The sequence below is a fragment of the Vulpes lagopus genome, chromosome 12, assembly GCF_018345385.1.
Source record: "Vulpes lagopus strain Blue_001 chromosome 12, ASM1834538v1, whole genome shotgun sequence".
NCBI lineage: Eukaryota > Metazoa > Chordata > Mammalia > Carnivora > Canidae > Vulpes > Vulpes lagopus.
This window is the reverse complement of record NC_054835.1, coordinates 74,974,697-74,997,187: the sequence shown is the minus strand read 5'-3', so window position 1 is coordinate 74,997,187 and position 22,491 is coordinate 74,974,697. Positions and strand designations below refer to the sequence as shown.

The window sequence follows — 22,491 nt, the reverse complement described above, 5'->3', positions numbered from 1 at the left end:
CTTCCCAATTAGAAACCAAGTTTACAGAGCACCGGGTCTATATCACTTTAATATAAATATATGATATAATCAGGGAAATGACAGATTTTCAATTTCGACAGAACTAAATTCACATTTCAGTTCTATCACATGCTAACAGCATAATGGTAAGAAAGTTTAGTGATTTCTCTGAACCTCAGATTCTCCATACATAAGAAACAGACAATACATACCTCATATGGCTGAAAGGATAAATCAATAAAAAGCACATGTCAATAGCCTGATAAATTATAGATGTTCAATATGCAGTTGTAGAAATTACAGTTCCAACTGCCTTCTTTTGAAAAGAAACAAAACTATATTTTCTAAGAGCGCTGCCCCACTCCCATAGAACAGTGAACATGCCCACCTTTTTATTAACAGTGTCATGAAAGAAATTTAAAGCTCATGTTTCTGTTCTCCAAATTAGAAAAGACTGATTTGGAATTATGTGCTTTCAAGTTAGAAAAACAACTAAACTCTGTGAGCAATTTATATACATTTTTGTATATTTACTTGCAGTTTATAGCTAGCAATATTAAGTACTTATTTACAGTCAAGTTGGCCTATTAGAATGTATAGCCCTCAAACCTAAAATCTCACAATCTTTAATAATGAGTTACATAAAAAATTGTAATGTCCGTACAGGAGAACCATCATAAGCAAGAGAAAAGGTCTCAGTGGCAATGGTTTATAATCAATGATAGACAAAGTGTTAATAATCCAAATACTGAGAAGAAATTCTTATAAATTGAGCCAAAGTGACTAGAGAAAAATTAATCTATGAAAATTTAAATAGAGGAACCCGGCTGGCTCCGTTGGTAGAGCACGGAACTCTTGATCTTGGCCTCTTGAGTTCAAGCCCCATGATAGGCCTAGAACTTATTTTTTAACAAGGAACTTACAAAAACTTATATAAGGGGTTCTTGGGTGGTTCAGTCAGTTAAGCGTCATGATACTAGGGTCCTGGGATTGATCCCCACACCAGGGTACCTGCTCGGTGGGGAGCCTGCTTCTCCCTCTCCCTCTGCTTGTTCTCTCTCTATCTCAAATATGAACATATATATAAATTTAAAACACTTAAATAGGAAGAAAAAACCCTGGGAAATATCCATAAAACATTTTTAACTTCCCTTTTAAATAAATTTTATGGAAACATTTTTCTGGTTATGATACAGGTCCAAAGTTTAAAGACTGACCACCACATACTGTTGGGATAACCATTTCAGGATAGGAGTGTGTCTACTGGAATAACTTTTCCAATAACCATATTGGCGGGATATGTTAAAATTTACAATCTGCACATTTTATATTGAAATTTTACTTATAGGTATTTATTGCAAAATTGTAATCAGACAAGCACAAAAATATATGCAGAAGTATTCTCTCCATCATCACTCCCTCTCTTTAGAAAGCCCACACACATTGTTCTTGCCAAGTGCTCAGGCGATAGTCCTCCTTGAACCTAACTGATTAGAAAATTAGGAACCCTTGACCCATGCCAACCACATACTGTTTATCTCCTTGGAATTTAGAAATAAAAGTGAAAATTTTAATCAACCTCAAATTGTGAGAACATGTAGTAGTGGAATAGTCATTTTCCACTAAATAACACTGATGAAAGACTGCCAACAGGTGCCAAAGAGAAGCTAAGACATGAAATGCGCCAAAAGTGACCCCAATTTATATCTCGTTGATTCCAGGCCCTAGAAGGAGGCTCATCTCTACTGAATATTTCTTAAATGCATCTCTAACCTGATAAGACATCCCTATGTGCACAGACAGCTTCAACAGCTATCACCTGATGTAAAACAATGAATAAGACATAAGTATTCTTCTACCTTGTTTATGATAATAGAAAACTGTAAACACCTCTGTGTGCTCACCATTAGAAAATCGGTTAAATATCTGAATCTTGCACAGCCATAAAAAGGGAACACAGACCCATGTAGAGTGTCTTAGAAAATGGTTATGACATACTGCTGAGAAAAGAAAAGCAATTTACAGAACACCATCAATTCAATATATGTGCACAGTGATATCTGGAAGAATAGTGACCTACATTTTAACAAAACTCATTTTTGTAGATATATCAAGTGATTTTATTCTTTTCTAGAACTTTCTGTATTGGCTTTTCATTGAACATATATCCTCTTTTATAGATATCAGGGGAAAAAATCAAATGTCTACATTTAAAACAAATCAGAATAGAAAGAGAAAGAAAGAAAAGAAAAAGTAAAGGCTCAGTGAAACATGAAAAGACTGACTTTTCATTTCAAACAAAGGATGGTTTGATCCCTACAGGAAGGAACACTCTGGCATTACTATCAGCTTTCAAGACTAGGTACAAGCAATGATACCATACAGTTGAAGAGTTGAGTTTCCATTAGCCAGCTCAACAGGTGTCTTCTTTTCAAGAACATAACTTGCTTTATTTTATAAAGTTATTTGAAACCACAACAGGAAGACGAGCAAGAGGAGCTACTTTACATAAATGCTAAGGGGTATAGCTTTTAAATTTGTATCCTGTCCTCTAGTTGTTTAGAAGCAAGGCGGGGAAAGAGAAATCCATACACAACAGTCCTTCGTCTCTGCTCTATTTAACTCTTTTGGTGAGCAAAGAATTCTCTATGGCAAACATCCAAAGCACCCAAATTGCAGGCAGCTTGACAGCCCTTTCAACCAGATCAGTCCTAACAGAGATAGTAATCAAGTCCCCCACTATGAATTTCATTCATATCATCAGAGCAGGACTGATCAGGAAGCAGGTCGAATCACTTCACCCTGTTGACTGGAGATCAATTTTCAGCTTTAAGGACTATGAACAGTACACAATAAGGCAGGAGGAGAACCAGGAGATTTCAACAGTGTAATAGACCAAACCAAATGAGACCCCCTTAGTAAAAAGAGAGGCCAAAAACACTAATAAATACAGCAAAATTTAGTATGTTTCTTACTTACTAATCAGAAGTAAGGGTCTTGCTAATCAGAAAGCACTAAACAAGAAATGTTCTATCATCATTCTTAAATGATCAAAAAAATGTTTTTGATTGGCTGTTTATATAGTCATCAGGGTCTATAACTCAATAATACTATCCAAAAACAATATATAATGCAGCCAACATCTGACAAAATAGCTTTACAGTAAGTTTGAACTTCTCTAAATCCAACATTTAAAAAGACACAATGAAAAAGCCCTTGAATGAGAAAACATGTACTTGCATTAAAACAGAAAAAGAAAATAAGCTAGGAGCACCCTTCGCAAGATATATTTGTGTTCTTTGCCTCCACCAGCAAAATGAAGAAAAAAGATTAGTAAAACTCAATGTGTAGCTTATGCTAGATAGAATGTTTTTGAAGAGTTGGATGTACTTAGTTTAAAAATTAGGACAATGGAGAAAAAGAGGGAAGCTCTAAGAATATTCATAACATATGGCATTACATTAACAAATCCATTGGGTGCTCTCACTTTGTGCCGCAGTGACTTCTTTTCAGAATCATAGCAAGGAGTAAAATGGAAGTCAAAATAAAGCACAGCATCTCTGTCTTGTTTGAAGTAAAACATATAGTTTAGTTCACCGAACACCACTATTTTCAATATTAAGAGGTAGTGTATTAGATTTGAGCTCTATGTAACAATTCACATAACTCTGTATCAAATAAATATGCTTACAACTATCTAAATATATATTTATACTGTGGTCAATAATAACTTTATTTTAGCATCTATGATAGCCAAAAACTACTCAAACGTTAGGGGGTGCATTTTCAGCACAGCATGAGCAGATTTAGTCCAGAGATTCCCATTAACATCAATGAGACTTACATGGTTCAATCTTAACACACACTGTGTTGAAAATTTACCCCAAAGCATTAGGGCACAAGCTCCCCAAAAGAAAGGAAATGTAAAAATTTCCAACTCAACTCTAGTTTTTTCGGTATAATTACCTGTTCACCATCCTTAAACTCATAATATAAACTGGTATTCTTTCTCTTAATACTACTCTCTTTATCTTCAAAGCGAAAATGAAATTGTTCACTGGCAAATTTTGATACTGACAGTTCTGTCCCCCATTAACCTCATAGAGAAAGCAAAACCCTTCAAATTATATTAGATTTCATTGAAAAATTTTGCTGTTAGATGGCTTACTAGTCTTGTGCTTACCAAAATATGCTACTTTAACTATATAGCTTTCTGTTTAGTGTGGATAACCATTAGTGCAAAGAAAGCATTACATGCTTTTGCATCTTATTGCTTCAACTTCCTGTTTTATGTATTTTCCAAAGTTTGGACTCGTATAAATTTAAATTCATACTTAAATTTAGATCTTACTGTATAAAATATGAAAGGAGTCTGGCAAAAAATACCATTATTGGACAGTAACAATACTCACACAATTCTCTGGCTAGATATATTCTAATAGCAACCTTGGAATTCCTTTTTTTTTTAATTACACTTTTAAGCTGGAATAGTTGGCTAGTTGGATATCAATAACACTGCCAAAACAATTCTTAATTAAAATTAATTTATTCTAAATAAAATCTAGTGGAAAAACAATCATGGATTTTGCCATATAAGTAATTTTAGCTACTACTAGAAGTAACATTATTTTGCTACCTAAGTTGTTCTTGATTTCTTTTATAACAATTTTATAATATATTAAACAGTTATGATTATAAATACTTTCTTGAAAATATCTAACAAAACATAGCAGATGGCCAGATATCTCCTTGTGTGTCTCACACAACATTTAAACAAAGTGAATGTATCACCAAAAATTTAGCTCCTTACTAAAAAAGATTGGCAAATTCATACTCTTAAACCCAAGGCATAGCAAATGGTTACTACTCAAAAAAAAAAAAAAAGTTTATTTAAGATCTTATTACATGTGTACCATTTTTAGATTAACAAAATACACGTTTTCTAACAATGACAAAAAATTTCTATGTAAATTTAGGAAAATTTTCCTCCACGATAATTAAGGAAAAAAGTTACAAGTAAATTTTAACTACGTAAAATGATTTCATGTTTATAGAGATTAAATATTAAATTTCTTGAAAAGAAACAGTTTACGGAGGATCTATTTTTCTATAACAATTAAACAAGTAATAAATATTTATTTTCCTATACTATTCTCAAATATTTAAGTACTCATTTGAAACCTATATACAGGGACACCTGGGTGGCTCAGCGGTTGAGCGTCTGCCTTCAGCTCAGGGTGTGATCCCCGAGTCCCAGGATGGAGTACCACATTGGGCTCCCTGCATGGAGCCTGCTTCTCCCTCCCTCTGCTGTGTCTCTGCCTCTTTCAGTATCTCTCATGAATAAATGAATGAATTAATCAATTAAAGAAACGTGTAAACAAATTATAGACTTCCTACAATTCTCACTGAGATGCAGATAAATGAGTCTGTTTTATTACTTCTGTGTGGATTCCAATAGGTTATAATGGTTATGATATTACTGGACATACATGTGATAATGCATACAATGTGTGTGATAATGCATACAATGTGGCCAAAGAGTCTTCAAATTGCTCTTACAACAGTACATACTAACAGCATAGAAACACCAAAGACATCTCAATCAAGAGAATAACCTACAAACGAGCATGTCAGGTTTCATTTGGGTTAAGAGTATTTATATTGAAATAAAACACACTTGTTTTCCAGTCCCAGCTAAGGGTCCTGCTTTCTCCTCACTTGTACAACAATAAGCAAACTGTTTAACTTTCTAGGTCACAGTTTTTATTCCTATATGGAAGTTACACTTTTTCTTAATTTCCTATAAGGAAGATACACTTTTCAATGTAATAGGTTCTAACATTCCTAAAGGGACAAAATTCTCTGCAATAAGTAAGCAATCAATACATTTTTTCCACTTTCTGTCCCCTTCTCTTCCAGCAGTTCAAAATTAACTTTTTTCATAAGTAATTTATTAAATATAGTTTTACTTCTCTAATTCATTTCACATATCTATTAGCAAAAGAATACTACCTAAAATTACCAGGTAAGACAAAGAACTATGTTGGCAAAAAGAGAAAAAGGCGATAATATAAGATACATATGGGCAGAATCTTTTTCGTTTTAACTTATCCTTCACACCTAGAATTAGATTGGAACATGCTAACCAAGTATCTGTTAAAAAAAAAAAAAAAAACGGTGAAAAGGAGAAAAGCCAGTAAAGAATATGAGAATTCACATTCAACTTTCAAAGTGATATTTTCTATTGAGCTACTAAAAAGTTTATTCTGCTCACATTTCAATAGTATTTCTGCCTTAGTATAGGAACATATGTTAACATCCAAATATTGCACTACAACATAAATAAAAATAACACTACAAAATCTGTTACAAATTTAGTATACTCTATTTTTAAGGAATGCATTCAGTAAAATCATCTGTAAAGTCAGAAAACCACACAATAAAAACTCTACTATAATTATGATAATAAGGTTATTTTTTGAAGCTTAACATTCTATTTCATGTATGATTTAATGGATTACATTACCCAGGTGCTTGGTTAAAATTTAGCTTCTCCCTAGCATGCCAATGTAAGTACTAAATTCACAGTATTTGTCACAAACAGGAATTGTGAGAGCTAAGACATAAAAATGCAAAGATGTTTAATATGTGGCCATTGCTATCAAAAATCTTCAATCTAAAAAATGCACACCAAAGTGTCCTAAAAATATTTCCAAATTCAATATAAAGAATATAGATGATCTATGCTGCTTCTATATTATATTTGCCTGTTGAACTGCCAGGTCCTAACACGTGAAATATTTGGCAGATTACTTCTCATTTCCAACAATAAAAATACAAACACAAATCTATGTCAGAGGCTGATTTTATAACTAACCTGGTTTTGCTTCTGATTTTCTACTGAGACAATTTAATGTTTAATTATAGGGCTAAATATTCTTAAAAATAATAAGCCTACCTTACCATGTCTTTTTCTAAAACTCCAACCTCCTCCTTCAAATCAGGAGAAAGTTGGGATACAATCAACCCCTCCTTCACACACTCTTATTTTAATAAATTCATTAACCTTTCTGGCGATGCTTTCATGCCCTTTCCAGGCCTGAAGTATCTCTTATTTAGTAGGTACATGTGTGTATATATAGAATATGTCACAGTGTTTGCAAACTCCAAGATTATACAAAATAGACAAAGTGAGTTATCCCAGGTTGCACAAAATCTTAAAGAAAAGCTGTAGAACTAACTGATCATTATTAGATCTACCTTCTTCCCTCTAACTAATTTACATTACTTTTAATTCTCTTAAACAACTGCAATTGAAATTTGTAATCAAAAAGTAACAGGCAAATGAGCAGATTCCTTGATAAGCGCTAGCCACTCTTCTAGGTGCTTTACAAGTACCAACTCAATCTTCTCAAAACCATTAGTTCAAACTACAGAGGAGAACCTGGGCAAAATGAAGTCACTTATCGCAGGAGCTTGGTTAATAGGAAGTAGCTGGGCTGCCAACTCAAGGGGTTTCGCTTACAGGTCTCATCACAACAATTACCATATGCTTCTTTGACCACAAAGATCAGTTAATGAGGTAGGCAGAAGAATCTGTCCACCGTCCAAGATGTCCACGTTCTAAACCCCAGAACTTGAGGGTATCTTATGTTACATGGCAAAGGGAAATTAAGGTTGCCAATGGATTTAAGGATGCTAATCTGCAGATCTTTACATGAGGAGTTTAGCAGGATCATCGAAAGTGGACTAGTGCAATCACAAGAGCCCTTATAAAAGGAAGAAGAGGGTAGAAGAGGGAACTAGGAAAAAGGTGGTAAAAGAAGAACTTAGTTTTGAAGACAGGGGAATCAAACCATGAGCCAAGGCATGTAGACAGACTCTAGAAACTGAAAAAGAGGGCAGCTCGGGTGGCTCAGCAATTTAGCGTCACCTTCAGCCTAGGCTGTGATCCTGGGGACTGGGGATCAAGTCCCACATCAGGCTCCCTGCATGGGGAGGGAGCTCTACCCTCTACCTGTCTCTCTCTCTCTCTCTCTCTCTCTCTCTCTCTCATAAATAAATAAAATCTTAGGAAAAAAAAAAACACAGGAAATGGATTTTTCTCATAGAACCTCCAAAAGGAGCTCAGTCCTGACAGTATCTTGGCTTGAGGCCAGCAAGAACCATTTTAGACTTCTGATCTCCAGAATATAAGGTAGTAAGTTTGCATTATTTTAATCCACTAACTTTGTAGTAATTTGTTACAGCAGTGTAATGGTTAATTTTATGTTATCTTGGTGCACTATAATACTATAATGATCAACTGCTTGGCCAAACACTATTCCAAATGTACTCTAAAGATGTGTTGGGTTTTTTAGATGTGATTAAAGTTTACAATCTGTTGACTTTATTAAAGCAGGTTACCCATCACAAATATGAGAGAGCTTCATCCAATAAATTGAAGGCCTAAAGAGCAAAGACCAAGGTTTCACAAGGAATCAAGAATTCGACCTCAAGACTGCAACACTGAAATTCTACCTGAGTAACCAGCCTTCAGCCTCAAGACTGCAGCATCGACTCTTACCTGACTCTCCAGCTTTTGAGCCTCTTCCTTCATATCAATCTCCCTTTCTCTATGTGTGTGTGTGTGCGTGTGTGTGTGTGCGTGTGCGTGTATAACTATTACTAGTAACTTACTACTAGTTCTATTTGTTCCTACTATCCTTAGTTATATTAGTATATCAAAAAATGCGTCTTGGGCTGCCATAAAATACCACACACAGTGGCTTAAACAGAAATCTATTTTTCAAAATTCCAGAGCCTGGGATTTAGTTCCTGGCTTACAAACAGCTGCCTTCTCACTGTATCTTCACATGGAGAAGACAGCTCTGATGTCTCTCTCACTTTTTTTTTTCTTAGATTTTATTATTTATTCAGAGAGACACACAGAGAGAGAAGCAGAGACATAGGCAGAGGGAGAAGCAGGCTCCATGCAGAGAGCCTGATGTGGGACTCGATCCCGGATCCTGGGATCATGCCCTGAGCCAAAGGCAGACGCTCAACCAGAGTCACCCAGGAGTTCCTCTCTCTCACTTCTATGGAGAGATGCCCTACTGGACTAGGGCCCCACACTTATGACCTCATTAACCTTTAGTACTTCTTCACAGATCCTACCTCCAAAAGCAATCACATTGAGATTAGGGTTTTAACACATGAACTGAAGAGGAGAGTGACCAGATTCAGTACATAGTAAAGGAGAAACAATTCTCCAAAGCACATACATGTATTTTAGCACTTAGTCAATTTTCAAGAAATAGATGTTCAGATCCTTTTCTCAGCTCTCTAAGTATAAACATGTAAATATACCCAAGATTCTGAATAGAATAAAAGGTAAAGAAAAAATTTAAATACCTCAGACATATACACAGAAAGTACTACTGATGTGCAGATTTATCTCAAATTACTCAGTGATTTTTTCCAAGTGGTTGTAGAGAAAAACAAAATTTTATTTCCCCATAATGAAACAAAAGTGAAAGATTGTATGTTCCTTGCCTGGTGTTTTTTGAGTCTCCAAAAATGCCATATTTCAATCTAAAATTTTGTTTACATTGTTCACCAAAAAATAGCCCTGTAAAGGAAGTATATGGTAGTATTTCGGGGCTTATTTTAAAACCAGGCAGCCAGGTTTTTAATTACACCAGTTATCAGTTGTCACCTGGACAAGTTATTCAATACCCCTCAAATTTTCATTTTCTTTTAACTAAAATGGGCATAATATGCAAGAGTGCTATAAGAATTAGAGAATTCATTTACAAAACTCACAAAATATCTGATAACTAGTAATTGCTAAATAAATATGAGATTTCACTAGCATTGTGACTGTTGACATAATAATCCTATTTAAAATATTTTAAATTCTCTGGATATTAAATTTGCCAAGGAAAAAAAACACAGAAAATTTAACTGAGGTTAAGTTTTCATATTTGCAAAATCTTAGAACTGTTGTAACTGGGCAAAAGTATGGTGTACACTGCAATTGTAGATGTAGTGTTTTGGGTGGTAAGAAGCTATTATCCTGATGACGGTCCCTGATGACACTTACCTGAAGACTATTCAGAGCGCCTTTGTCATTCTGTGAACTAGCATGAGCTAACTCCACAGAACAGTGACAAGGCTACAGCAGTGTGTGTGTAGTGAATTCTTCTGAAAAAGAGTGATGACTCAAATCATGAGAACTGTAATGATGTGACACTACTTCATGAGTCACAAACTTCTCCAAGCATTACCTCCTTTGACCCTCTAAACAATCTTGACATAGAGGCAATGCAAATACTATGGCTCTTTGACTGCTGGTAATTGCAGTTCTCAAACACTAAGTTTGGTCCATTAGCAAAACCAGAGCTAAAATCTGTGCCTTGAGTCTCATTGTCTCGTGTTGCTTGTAACAATCTTCTAAGCTAAGTAGATTGAATTTGAATAAAGCTAAGTAGATTGAATTAAAAAAAAAACCTTTATTTTCAATAATATCCTATTTATTATCTTTTATAATGCACAAAAATAATAGCTCTCTGAGTTTTTACATCAGAGTGGAGAAGAGTAAAAAAGAAGATATTTTGCTATTAAAACTGTTAGTGTGACAGGCTGGAAGGCTGATATAGCCCCTGGATGCTCGATCTACAAAGAGAGAAGCTGCAATCTTCACTTTGCCTTTCTTTCTCCAACCAAAAAATATAACTGGGAAACAAGCTACTTTGCTCTCCACATATATGCATTCACATTTCACAATTCATACTTACTATGCCCTTGAAAAAAGCACCAAACCCAGTGCATAAAGAAAAGCCTACTAATGTCTCCCTTATGCAAGAAGAAAAAAAAAAAAAACAAGTTAATAGCTTTTGATGTAGAGAGATCCATTTCCAGCCCTCCTATAAACCCCTTAAGGATCCTGGCAGTACATAATGAATGTACTCTAACCGCTCTTTGAATAATGACATGGCAAAAGCCTTTGCAAGGTTCCTATTAATCTTTGGGTCAAAAGTGCCTCCAATCTACTAGGGTAGTTGCAAATGGTTCCACTACAAATCTGCTATATATTTTAAAAAGTTAAAATAATTGCTACTTCTTTAGCGGTACCAGCAGCTGAGATAGTAGTAAAAAACATACGTTGCAGTTCCAGCCTCACGGTTGATAACAAAACCATCACATTACCGAAGTGACCATAGTTTTCAGAGCTGTCGGGAATTTAGAAGTCAACAGTGCTATCATTTCTACAAGTTTCAGAGTTTACTTTTATACCTTTTCAGGTAATAAAATACCCCCAAAAGTCAAATCTGAGTGGAAGCTTAAAAGTTCAAAGCCTTAAGAAAAAAATGTAAAGGGGCAGCCCAGGTAGCTTAGGGGTTGGTTTAGCGCTGCCTTAGGCTCAGGTTGCGATCCTGGGGACCCGGGATCGAGTCCCACGTCGGGCTCCCTGCATGGAGTCTGCTTCTCCTTCTGCCTGTATCTCTGCCTCTCTCTCTCTGATGAATAAATAAATAAAATCTTTAAAAAAATGTGAAAACAAATCAATTTACAATGTTATTTTTTTGTATTATCAGGAATTTAGCTATTAATTATCTTTAACAAAATTCATCTTGAGTAAGAGGCATTAGAAAAGTGGCCTAAAACTGTCTACTTCCCTTTTCATATTTCAAAAGGATGGAGGGGAAGGGGCAAGGTGGGGGGCACCACATTATTTGCCAGACACTTGATATGTTTTCCCCAAAAAATGTACTCAAATATTTTAAATCCCAAGGTAAACTGCCCTAAAGATATGAAAATAACACAGAACTGAATGGAACAATTCAAAATTATTTCCTAAATCAAAACACTTTTCTTATAGTTCACTACTACAATTCTAGAAACTCATCACTATCTTTCACATGGAAAAGTACAAAAGCATTGTAACTGGTCTCCTGCCTTTTTACTCCCGACTCACCCCCAGTTCATTATTTGTCTAGTAACCAGAATGATCTTTTACAAGGTAAATGAGATCTATTATTCTTCCTTCTTATAACTATCTAAACTGATTTACAAGTAGAAGAAAAATCTAAATTTCTTACTGTGGCATTTTAAGACCCTACATAATTCAGACCTACCATATCTTCTAAATTTACATTTTATCCCACTTGGCCTGCCATACTAAATGCCAACTGAATTGGCCTTTTCTGCCTCTGAAATAAGGCAGATTTGTTTGAAGGCTCTTGCATCTGCTATTCTCCCAGTTCTTCAAGAGGCTTCCTCTTTCTTGTCATTTGGGTCTCATCCTAAATCTTACCCCTTAATGGAGCCTCAGTGAGCATTCCCTGATTGCTTTGTATTTCTGTATTTGTACCATTTAAAATGTATTTAGCACTATTGGAAATTGCTCTGTTCTATAAGTTATTTATAATTCTTCCATAGTCTATCCCCCCACCCAAATAGAATTAAATTTCACGAGAGCAGAGATAAATTTTCATTTACCGTTACGTCCCAGCACATCAGTTCTGGCACACAGTAGATGCTCTCAATAAAGACCTGCAAATGAGAGACTAAAGTATGAGACTTCAGAGCTGTATTTTTATATGTGATACACATCTGCAAAATGGGGAGAAATGAGACAAACTTATTCTCTAAGTTCATTTAACATTGAACTTACAAGTGATGCCATCTTGAGAACTCATTACTAAGACTGAGAAGGATCCGAAAATGGTTCTATGGCATTTGACAAAACACCAGTCATGATCTGAAAATGGTTCTATGGCCATTTGACAAAACAGCCATCAAAGCCCCATACAAGCCAATCAAGTATGGCTCCTGCTATGTCTCTTGGTTCCTAGTCTTCTTTCATGATTTCCAGAAGTTGCCAGTAAGAGAAAGAAAGAGAAAGCCAAGACTTAAGACCAAGCCCATCCTGGTTCCTTGCTTCTGTAGCACCTCCTTTGGGATTACTTGAATAATACCTTTTTTTTTTAAGGCATATATTGAATTACTTTTCATTTATTTGTCTTTATTTAATTTTAATTCCAGTACAGCTAATATACAATATTATATTAGTTTCAAGTTTACAATGTAGTGATTCAACAATTACACACATTACTCAGTAGTTATCATGATTGAACTACACTTTGAACACTGTCTTTGGAGGCATAGTCCCTAATGTCATGGAAGAGGGCTTTATACAGAGCCCTTGCCTAATATCCCAAGGTTCCCCACAAGGGAATTTGCAGCTAGTTTAGATTGTACATCAGACCTTTCACCCAACTCCTGTGGATGGTATGGGGTGACCTATAAAGCACAGTTATTAATTCTGTGTCTTGGAATTGGGGTAAGGAATCAAATACTATCCATAGTCAACCATGGACCAGATATCAAATCAGAAGTAAGGGTGTGGGACAAGGCACCTGTGAATTATCTCAGGTAATAACTGAACAGGTCCTCCTCTTGAGAAGGCAGACTTGATCCTTACCAGTCTCAGAAAGTGTTAGCTCTGCTTTGCACACTCTTCCCTCCACTCCCTTCCCCAGGCCTAATAACTTTCACTATTCCTTACCCTTCAAATCTCAGCTTAAAGATCCCTTCCTTAGGTAGAGTTTCCTGATACCCCAGGTTGGATCAAGCTCCCATGTATGTATTTGCACTTAAAAACATTTATTACAAGTTCTTATTGCAGCAGTTACCTCATAAGTATCCAATGACTGAATTAATGAGTGATGAAGATGATAATACATTCCATTTCCAACAAAGCGTGAAAAACAGGGAGGCTAAGCAGAATTTAACTATCGTACTACTGACATTTGGGAATGGATATTTCTTTGCTGCAGGAGGCTCTCCTATGCATTACAAAATGTTTAGCATCATCCTTGACCTCGTCTCATAGGTTCCAGGAGTACACATTGCCTATCTCTCACCTCAATGATAACAACAAAGAATGTTTCCAGACATTGTCAAATGTGTTCTGGAAAGCAAAACTACCCCTTGCCCCGCCCTGTTGAGAACCACTGGGCTTGAATAAACTGCCTGGAATCTGCTGCAAAACTAATATTTTCCAAGGAGCTAACAAGGAGCTAAATTTCCAATGAGAAAGTCCTCACCTCCTGCAAGTGGGAAAGGTAAAGTGCCCAAAAGATTACTACATGGCAAAAGATGGACACACTCAGAAATGTGCTAGGTGCGTTCTTACACAATAAAGAAAAGGACAAGTTCATCTGCTACAATAAGGAGAAATAACAGATGTGTTTAAATTGTTTAAATAATTCACTTATTTATAGGAAAGTTTCAGGGTTATAAAAAATTTTGAGCAGAAAGTATAGAGTTCCCTTATAACTATTATAACTATTTCACCCCATTAGTAGGATATATTTGTTATAGTTAATGAGCAAATGTTAATTATTAACTAGAGGCCATAGTTCACATTAGGGTTCATTCTGCATACTGTTCATTCTACAGTTTTTAACAAGTTTATGGGGACACACATCAAAATTAGTGTACTACCAGACAGTTTCACTGCTCTAAAATCTGTCTGGTATTCCAACTGTCCATCTTTCTCTCATTCTCATAAGTCCCTGGCAACCACTCATCTTCTTCCTATCTCTCAAGTTTTCCATTCCCAAAAATTCCACATATTTGGACTCTTTCTTTCTCCAGCCATTGTAGTGAGAAGAGCTGCTGCCATGTTCACCCACCTACAATGGATGGTCTTGTGCAACTGCTCCAGCTTCCTGATCAAGACGAACAAGCAGACATACAGCACCAAACCCAGGAACCTGAAGGCTCATAATTCCTTCCCTACGATGGGCTAATTCGATGCAAGACTATGGTGCGGAGCTGCAGGCCATAAAGCAAAGGTATAGTGGTAGGCATGAGAAGATCTGGCCAGCGAAAACCTGCCACCTCCTATGAGTGGACCACCATTAACAAGAATTTCTGGGCTAGCCTTCACAGAATCAGACACATGATCTGCAAGAACAAGTACCGTCCAGATCTATGCATGGCTGCCATTTGCAGGGCCAGTGCCATTCTGAGCAGCCAGAAGCCTGTGATGGTGAAAAGGAGGAAGCTCCTGCCCCACCAAGAGATCCTGAACACCTGCCCCCACCTCCAAGGCAATAAAGATGTCAACCACCGGGAGGGAGGGAGGGAGGGAGGGAGGGAGGGAGGATGGAAAGTCACATAGTTGGAATTATAGTATGGAATCAAACTAGCTTCTTCACCAGGAATATGCATGTAAAAAAAAAAAAAGAATATGCATGTAACATTCCTCCAGGTCTTTTAATGCCAATAGTTCCTTTGTTTTTATCTGTGAATAATAGGCCTTTGTCTGGATATACCACAGTTTGTTTATCCATGTACCTATTGAAGGACATCTTCCAATATATCTGGCAATTATGAATGAAGCTTCTATAAACCTTCAAGTGCAGATTGCATATGTTTTCAACATTCGGATAAATACCAAAGAGCATGATTGCTAAATCATATGTAAGATTATTAAAAAAAAAAAAAAAAAAACTGCCATCCTGGGGCACCTGACTGGCTTAGTTGGAAGAGCATACAATTCTTGATCTTCGGATCATGAGTTTGAGCCCCAGGTTGGGTGTAGAGATTATTAAAAATAAATAAATAAAACTTTTAAAAGAATAAACACCTTAAAAACAGAAACAAAAACTGCCACACGTGTCTTCCAAAGTAGTTGTATCATCATGCATTCTCATCAGCAATGAGAGCGTCTATTGCTCCATATACTTGGCAACATTGGCTGGTGTCTGTGTTTTAAGTTTTAGTCATTCAGGTAAGTGTGCAGTGGTATCTTGTTGTTTTAATTTACTCTTTTCTAGTTACCAATGGTGCTGTGCATATTTTCATATGCTTCTTTGACATTTGCATTCCTTCCTTAGTAAGTTATCTGTTCAGATCCTTTGCCCACTTTTTAAGGGCATTGTTGTTCTTCTTATGAATCCTTCGTATACACTAAATATCCGTCTTTTATCAGATAGGTGTTATGACTTTTCATTTTCCTTAACAATGCCTTTCACAGAGCAAAAATGTTTAATTTTAATGAAGTCCTATTTATTTTCTTTCATAGACTGTGTCTCACCTGTTGCAAAAAGTCTTCACTAAAACTCAAGTTCATCTAAATTTTATACAATGTTGTCTTCTAGGAGTTTTATAGTCTTGAGCTATACATTGTCTTTTATCTATTTATTGAGTTAATTTTTGTGAAAGATTTGGTGTTTCTAGCTTCCTATGTTTTACACATGGATATCCAGTTGTTGCAATACCATTTGTTGAAAAGACTTTTCTTCACTAAATTGATTTGGCTCCTCTGTGGATTATGAGTTGATTATATTTGTGAGGGTCTACTTCTGGACTCTTTCCTCTTCCATTTTCTTTTAACAAAAAAATTGTCTATTCTTTCACCAATACCATACCGTCTTAATTACTGTATCTTTATAGTAAATCTTGAAGTCTGATAATGTCATTCCTTCTACTTTCTTCTTCTCTTTCTAAAATTTTGATAATGTTTTATGAACACTAAGACATCTAAAGTATCTAGGTGTGTATGACATGATTTGAAAGTTGCTCTGAAGGCAAAAGCATAGATATTGTCAAATGAGTTAATAGGAGCCCTAACTATGGGCAGAGGTAATGAAGTTCATTCAACACCTTAATAAATGTGGGCAGTCCCTCAAAATATAGCTCTGGTCTTCTAGCTCTTTTTGAACTACCACCACATTAAAAGCCATATATTCTGGAAAGAATAATAACAAAATGGAAACAACCTGGGTCTACAAATCATGATTTAGAGAAGTGCCCAAGCAAATCACCTGACATGCACTAGAGACAAGCACTAGATACATGCACTAGATACAAACAAATCTTTATTGGGTTCAAACTTTCACTCATAACTGCAAATAGCCCATATTATCCAGAATTACACCCTACAAATTGTAGGTTGCTTTCTGAGTTTTTTTTTGTTTTTGTTTTTTGTCAGCATCATTCAGCAGTCAGAATAAGAAGCTCACAAAGCAGAAGAGATACCTAAAGTCGAAATTTGGCACAAGTAGAATGTCCTTGCTTAAGATCCGGATATCCTTTTTCCCTTCTCTATCAGAATAATACAAGACATCTAAGACATTAACTATTCATCTGAAGTCACAACCTAGACCAGAATATACCCATTCCACTCTTTCTAACTCCTGTAGAACATGCATAATTTATTTAGAGGCATTAAATTTGTAGGGTCCACAAGCACTCAGCCTGAGGTGATTCAATTATCTTCCCCTGAAGTGGGACAAGTAAAAAGCAGCAGATGAAAGAAAAGGGAACAAAGGAACTCTAAAAAAAAAAAAAAATTAAGCTGATCTTAGAGGGCATGGAAAAAGGGTTTCTTAGAAAGTAGTAATTGTAATGAGGATGCTCATCATTTTCACATGCTATCTTCATTCCAAAAAAGCTCAAAGGATTTTGGATTTGATCTTGCAATTTCAATACATGTGTGACGGCTTGAGAAAACTAATAATTCTCACAAGATATTCTCTTTGAAGGCACCAAAGTGGAGGCTATAATTATATATCCCAATGGATTGGTCACTTGACTACACCCTGGAATAACCCATGCCCTTGGCAAAGAATGGAAAATCGGTATTCTTCACAGGGGAAAGCAGATTCTTCATTTAAGCAGCCATTGTATAAAGTCAGGAGAGACAGCAAAACTATTTGTACATATATCAGAAGCCAATACTGTAGGTATAGTTTACCAAGAGCCTCAGCACTCTATTCTTCTATAAACCTGGTCATTTAATAAATAATCTTTGAATGTTTCATTAGAATAAGAGTTGGTCCATTTTATATATTTCCATTTATTAGGTTTTATCCAGGAGAAGGAAAGTCTCTATTTTTCTAAGAGCTCTCATAATCTGCACATGATCTTAGAAACTGGGCAGTGAGACTACCTGGAATGTTTTCTAGATCTTAACCTTCCCATGACTTATTGAAATTTGACAAGCAGAAGACCCTTTAACAGTATATTGCATTCATATCTAATGTTTAAAGGTTAAACAGTATATATACATTCAGCAATTTGTGCCAAGTGCCAAAAAATAATAACTCAGATCCCAAAATGAGTTCTTGATATATGTAAAATTGCTTGCAAAGGAGAAAAACAGATAAATTAGCATAATTCCTTCTTTCTTCAATATCCTTGGCAGCAGAGAACAAAACCCCCCACTGGTAAAAAGCTGCTCCATCTGCCATCATATTGCAAGAACAGCTTGCTTTCTTGGAAAGATGATTTATGGGACAACCAAGTCGTATCTTTCATTTTGGGAGGTGGAAGACTGTGGTAGAGAAATTTCTGTGGAGAATGGCCATCTATTTATTGTAGGCCTATTGGCAAAAATACCTAAAAAGCAATACTATGAACTAATGAAATTACCAGCAATCTATCTCCTTTTGCTTCTAACCTCTCTAAAAAGGCATGAGGTTGTTATTTTTATCTAAAGACACTGCTATGTACACATGATTTATTAAGAAAGTTGTGCACATAAGGACGAGATTTTTAAGTATGAGAAATGATCCTTGCTACATAGCAATATGGAAGTATTATGGTGGAAGCAAGTGTCTTGCTAATTTTCACATATAGACAATGAGTACATAAGATGACAGTAACAAACCCCAGTGGTGATTCTTCTGTATTTTAATCTGTAGATGCAAAAAGTCCTCACGATGAAACTGTGGCAGAGCCAAATTAGGGTATGAGATGTGACCTAAGATACTCAACCACATAGTAGATCACACGGTCTCTTAATTTACTGAATTCAAATAGGTTTCCAGAAAAGTAATGGACAGATAGGAGTTCCTTTCTTCCTCCACATTTTCTCCTCTCTGGAAAATGAATTACAAATGAGCAACATTACAGGGAGCCTGGGTGGCTCAGTGGATGAAGTGTCTGCTTTCGGCTCAGGTCATGATCCCAGGGTCCTGGGAACCCACACTGGGCTCCTTGCTCAGTGAGGAGCCTGCTTCTCCCTCACCCTCTGCCCCTTCCCCCTGCTCATGCACTTGGGTGAGTGCGCTCGCTCTCTCTCTCTTTCTCTGTCAAATAAATAAAATCTTTTTTTAAAAAATGAGCAACATTTAAAGCTTTACATTTGGGATCCCTGGGTGGCGCAGCGGTTTGGCGCCTGCCTTTGGCCCAGGGCGCGATCCTGGAGACCCGGGATCGAATCCCACGTCAGGCTCCCGGTGCATGGAGCCTGCTTCTCCCTCTACCTATGTCTCTGCCTCTCTCTCTCTCTCTCTCTGTATGACTCTCATAAATAAATAATAAAAAAAAAAATTAAAAAAAAATTAAAAAAATAAAGCTTTACATTTTCATGACTCAAAATAAATTCCTGATCTTTTAAAATTTACTTTGGCAAAAAAATAAATACATAATAAATAAAATTTACTTTGGAGCCACATAACTTAAAGGAGTATGCTTTTGTCAACATATGAGGCAAAGTATAAATGAAGAATATTTTACGTTATTATAAAGAAAAGAAACATAAAATAGAAAGCCAAAATAGTTTTGTTTTCCATTATATTATCTTTTTAAATAAGACAGTAAACTGTAATACTCTTATCATCAACTCGATAATGTTGATTGGGCAAATTTCTCCTCCTTGGCTTCATGACCTTCAGAATTGTAATTTAATGAGGAGAGGAAGGTTTCAGAGACCCTTTTAAGACACGGCAAACCTTCAGAACTATTATTCCATTTGGTTTTGCATATGCATTTTAATTTTTCTACTTTATGACTCCATTAATCTCTCATTTTCAATAGCCTCCATTTTTAATTAAAGTACAAGTTTTGCAGACCTTATTTTTATTACTGACTGATGCCTTCACTAATAGTTTTTATTTTATCGTGAATCTCAAATGCAGTAATGGTGCAAGGGTAAATTAACACACTAGCAGCAGTCTTAAGCAAATAAATAAGTTAAGCATAGTTAAGTGTCCCCTATGGAAGTCTTAAGAACTCTAGAATATAAATACACAAACACCTGAAGGTCACTCATAATGATACGTCAAGGTATATGAAAGCCATGAGCAGCAATGAACACAGATGGGCCCCTTCTCTCTGCTTCCACTCACAACACCTTCCTGGGCAGTGGCGTTGTTCTATCACAATCTTTCACACTTAGGAGCAGTGTCAGGAGAGCAGGAGACCCTGTTCTTTCAATCTCGTATTTGTTCCCCTCAAAGGAGTAGAAAAATTGGCACAAGGCTAGTATTCAGTGAATCAGAGTCAATCAGAGCAGAGTCCCTAATGCCAGAGTCTTTTCCCTTTCTCCGGGGCCTTTCCTGTTTTTGTTTTTGTTTTTTCTTTCACAGATCTGCATGCCCATAAGTATCCTTTTCTTCTCACTACAAATTCATTAGAACAAGTCTTATGCTTGCTTTCTTCAAGGAGATCTAGATTCTCCAGCTTCTCTCTCCACAAATACTACCTATTTGTGAGGCTACCTACCGTGAGGCTATTTCAGGGGATGGAGTCAGAAATCTTGCTTTTTCGACGAAGCTACATTCTTTAAATTAGCTTTGATGATTCTAAAAGTAACAGTTTGAACTTAATTCCCAATTGATCCGTGAATGAAACAGAAGAGTGTGATTAATTTGTCCCAACCAATGGGACAAAATATTAAATTGCTAATCATCCAGTGTCTGGACAATAGAATTCGCTTTTCAGTACATGTTATATACCCTAATTGTAGTCTAAATTTTTAAAAATATTATATGTAGGGGCACTTGGATGGCTCAGTTGATTAAGCATCTGCCTTCAGCTCTGGTCTTGGGATTGAGAGCCAGATCGGGCTCCCTTCTCAGTAGCAAGTCTGCCTCTCCCTCTGTATCCCCCTGTTTTCTTTCATTGCTCTCTTAAATAAAAAAATAAGTAATTTTTAAAAATATTATGTTTATTACAAAATATTTCATCCACATTGTTTCTATCCTTTTGGAAACACCAATATTGTTTGCATTCTTTCATAGTCCATATCACTAATATCTATAATTCACGAACATATTTGTCACAGTATAACTCATCGAGAATAGTTTTGTCAAGATAAAAATCAGTAACATTAAAACACAAAACAAGTAAAATAGTTTTATAAAAAAGCATAGGCTTTTTTTTTTAAAATTTTACTTATTTATTTGAGAGAGGGAGAGAGAGAAACACCATGCGTGCATGGTTGGTGAAGGACCAGAGGGCGAGGTCAAGGGAGGGAGAAAGACTCTCAAACTCTATGCCAAGCATGGAGCCGGATGCGGGCCTGATCCCAGGCCCCCAAAATCATGACCTGAGCTGAAACCAAGAATGGGATGTTCAACCGAATGAGTCACCCAGGTGCCCCTAAAAACACAGTCGTTTAAGTTAAAGACCCTTGTTTAAATTCCAGTTACAAAATTCATCTGATACATGAATTTGTGCAAGTTACTTAATACCTCTAATCTCTAGTTTCCTGCTCTGTGAAATATAAATGACAATAATTACCTCATATGTTTGAATGTAGGTTGGAAACAATCTCAGAATGATGTTAGCCAATTAATAAATGATCAAGACAGCTTAGATGTTGTCATCATCACATGGTAATCTTATATATAATCATTTTTCATCATTATATTAATTTTCAAAAAGTACATTTCCAGGCTTATTGCAGTAGAAAAATAATCTTTAATTCCATGATTCTGGTTTTTCATTCTCACCTTCCCCACTATTTGACATTGTTGCAAGTTGCCTTTTCACGATGAGTCTCAGTCCCTGCATCTAGAAAATGATGTCTGAGAAACTGCAGAATTTTAGTACAAAGGGATTCAATACTGGATATGTAGTGGTTATTAGCACAGAGTAAGCATTTCCTTTCCTCCTTCACTCGACTAGAAGAAGGAGTTCATTTTGTCTTCTTTAATAGAGATTGCCAATGGTTGTTGTAGCCTTTGGGCTTCATCTGCTGTAAAACCAGAAATTCTTTGCCCTTTCAAATAGTTCTAGAAAATGGATGTACAAGGGCAGTATGGAGAATTGACTGGGAAGGAGCACTTAGGGAACTTTCTGGAGGGATAAGAATATTCTAAATGTTGTTTTAGGTGATAGCTACACAGTTGTACATAACTATAAAAAATGACTGAAGAGAACACTTAAGAGGTGTACATATTATTTTACAGTAATCAAGTCTCAATGTTTTTATACCCAGGCAAATCTGAGAGCTAGAAAAACAAAAGGCTTTATGGAAAGATACTGCCTATCTCTTCTTTCTATGAATCATTATTATTAGATAATAATAGGGAAAAAAAGTTTGAAATATAGGCAACATTTAAAAACTAGTAAAGACCACATGGAAACCTAGATGCCCTAATCCTCTTTAAAAATCAGAAGACCTGATAGGAGTGAATCCACATTTCCTCAAGTAAGAGTCACTAAAAGTAAATACAAGCTAATAATTTAGAAAGAGTT

At 36.0% G+C, this 22,491-nt stretch overlaps 1 protein-coding gene and 1 pseudogene across 26 annotated transcripts in view; one reads left to right on the top strand and one right to left on the bottom strand.

Moving 5' to 3' along the window:
• Positions 1-22,491, bottom strand: part of ADGRL3 (adhesion G protein-coupled receptor L3) — an 802,670-nt gene that overhangs the window by 672,466 nt on the left and 107,713 nt on the right. The gene's annotated exons all lie outside the window — the stretch shown is intronic.
• LOC121474064 lies at positions 14,429-17,118 on the top strand (annotated as a pseudogene).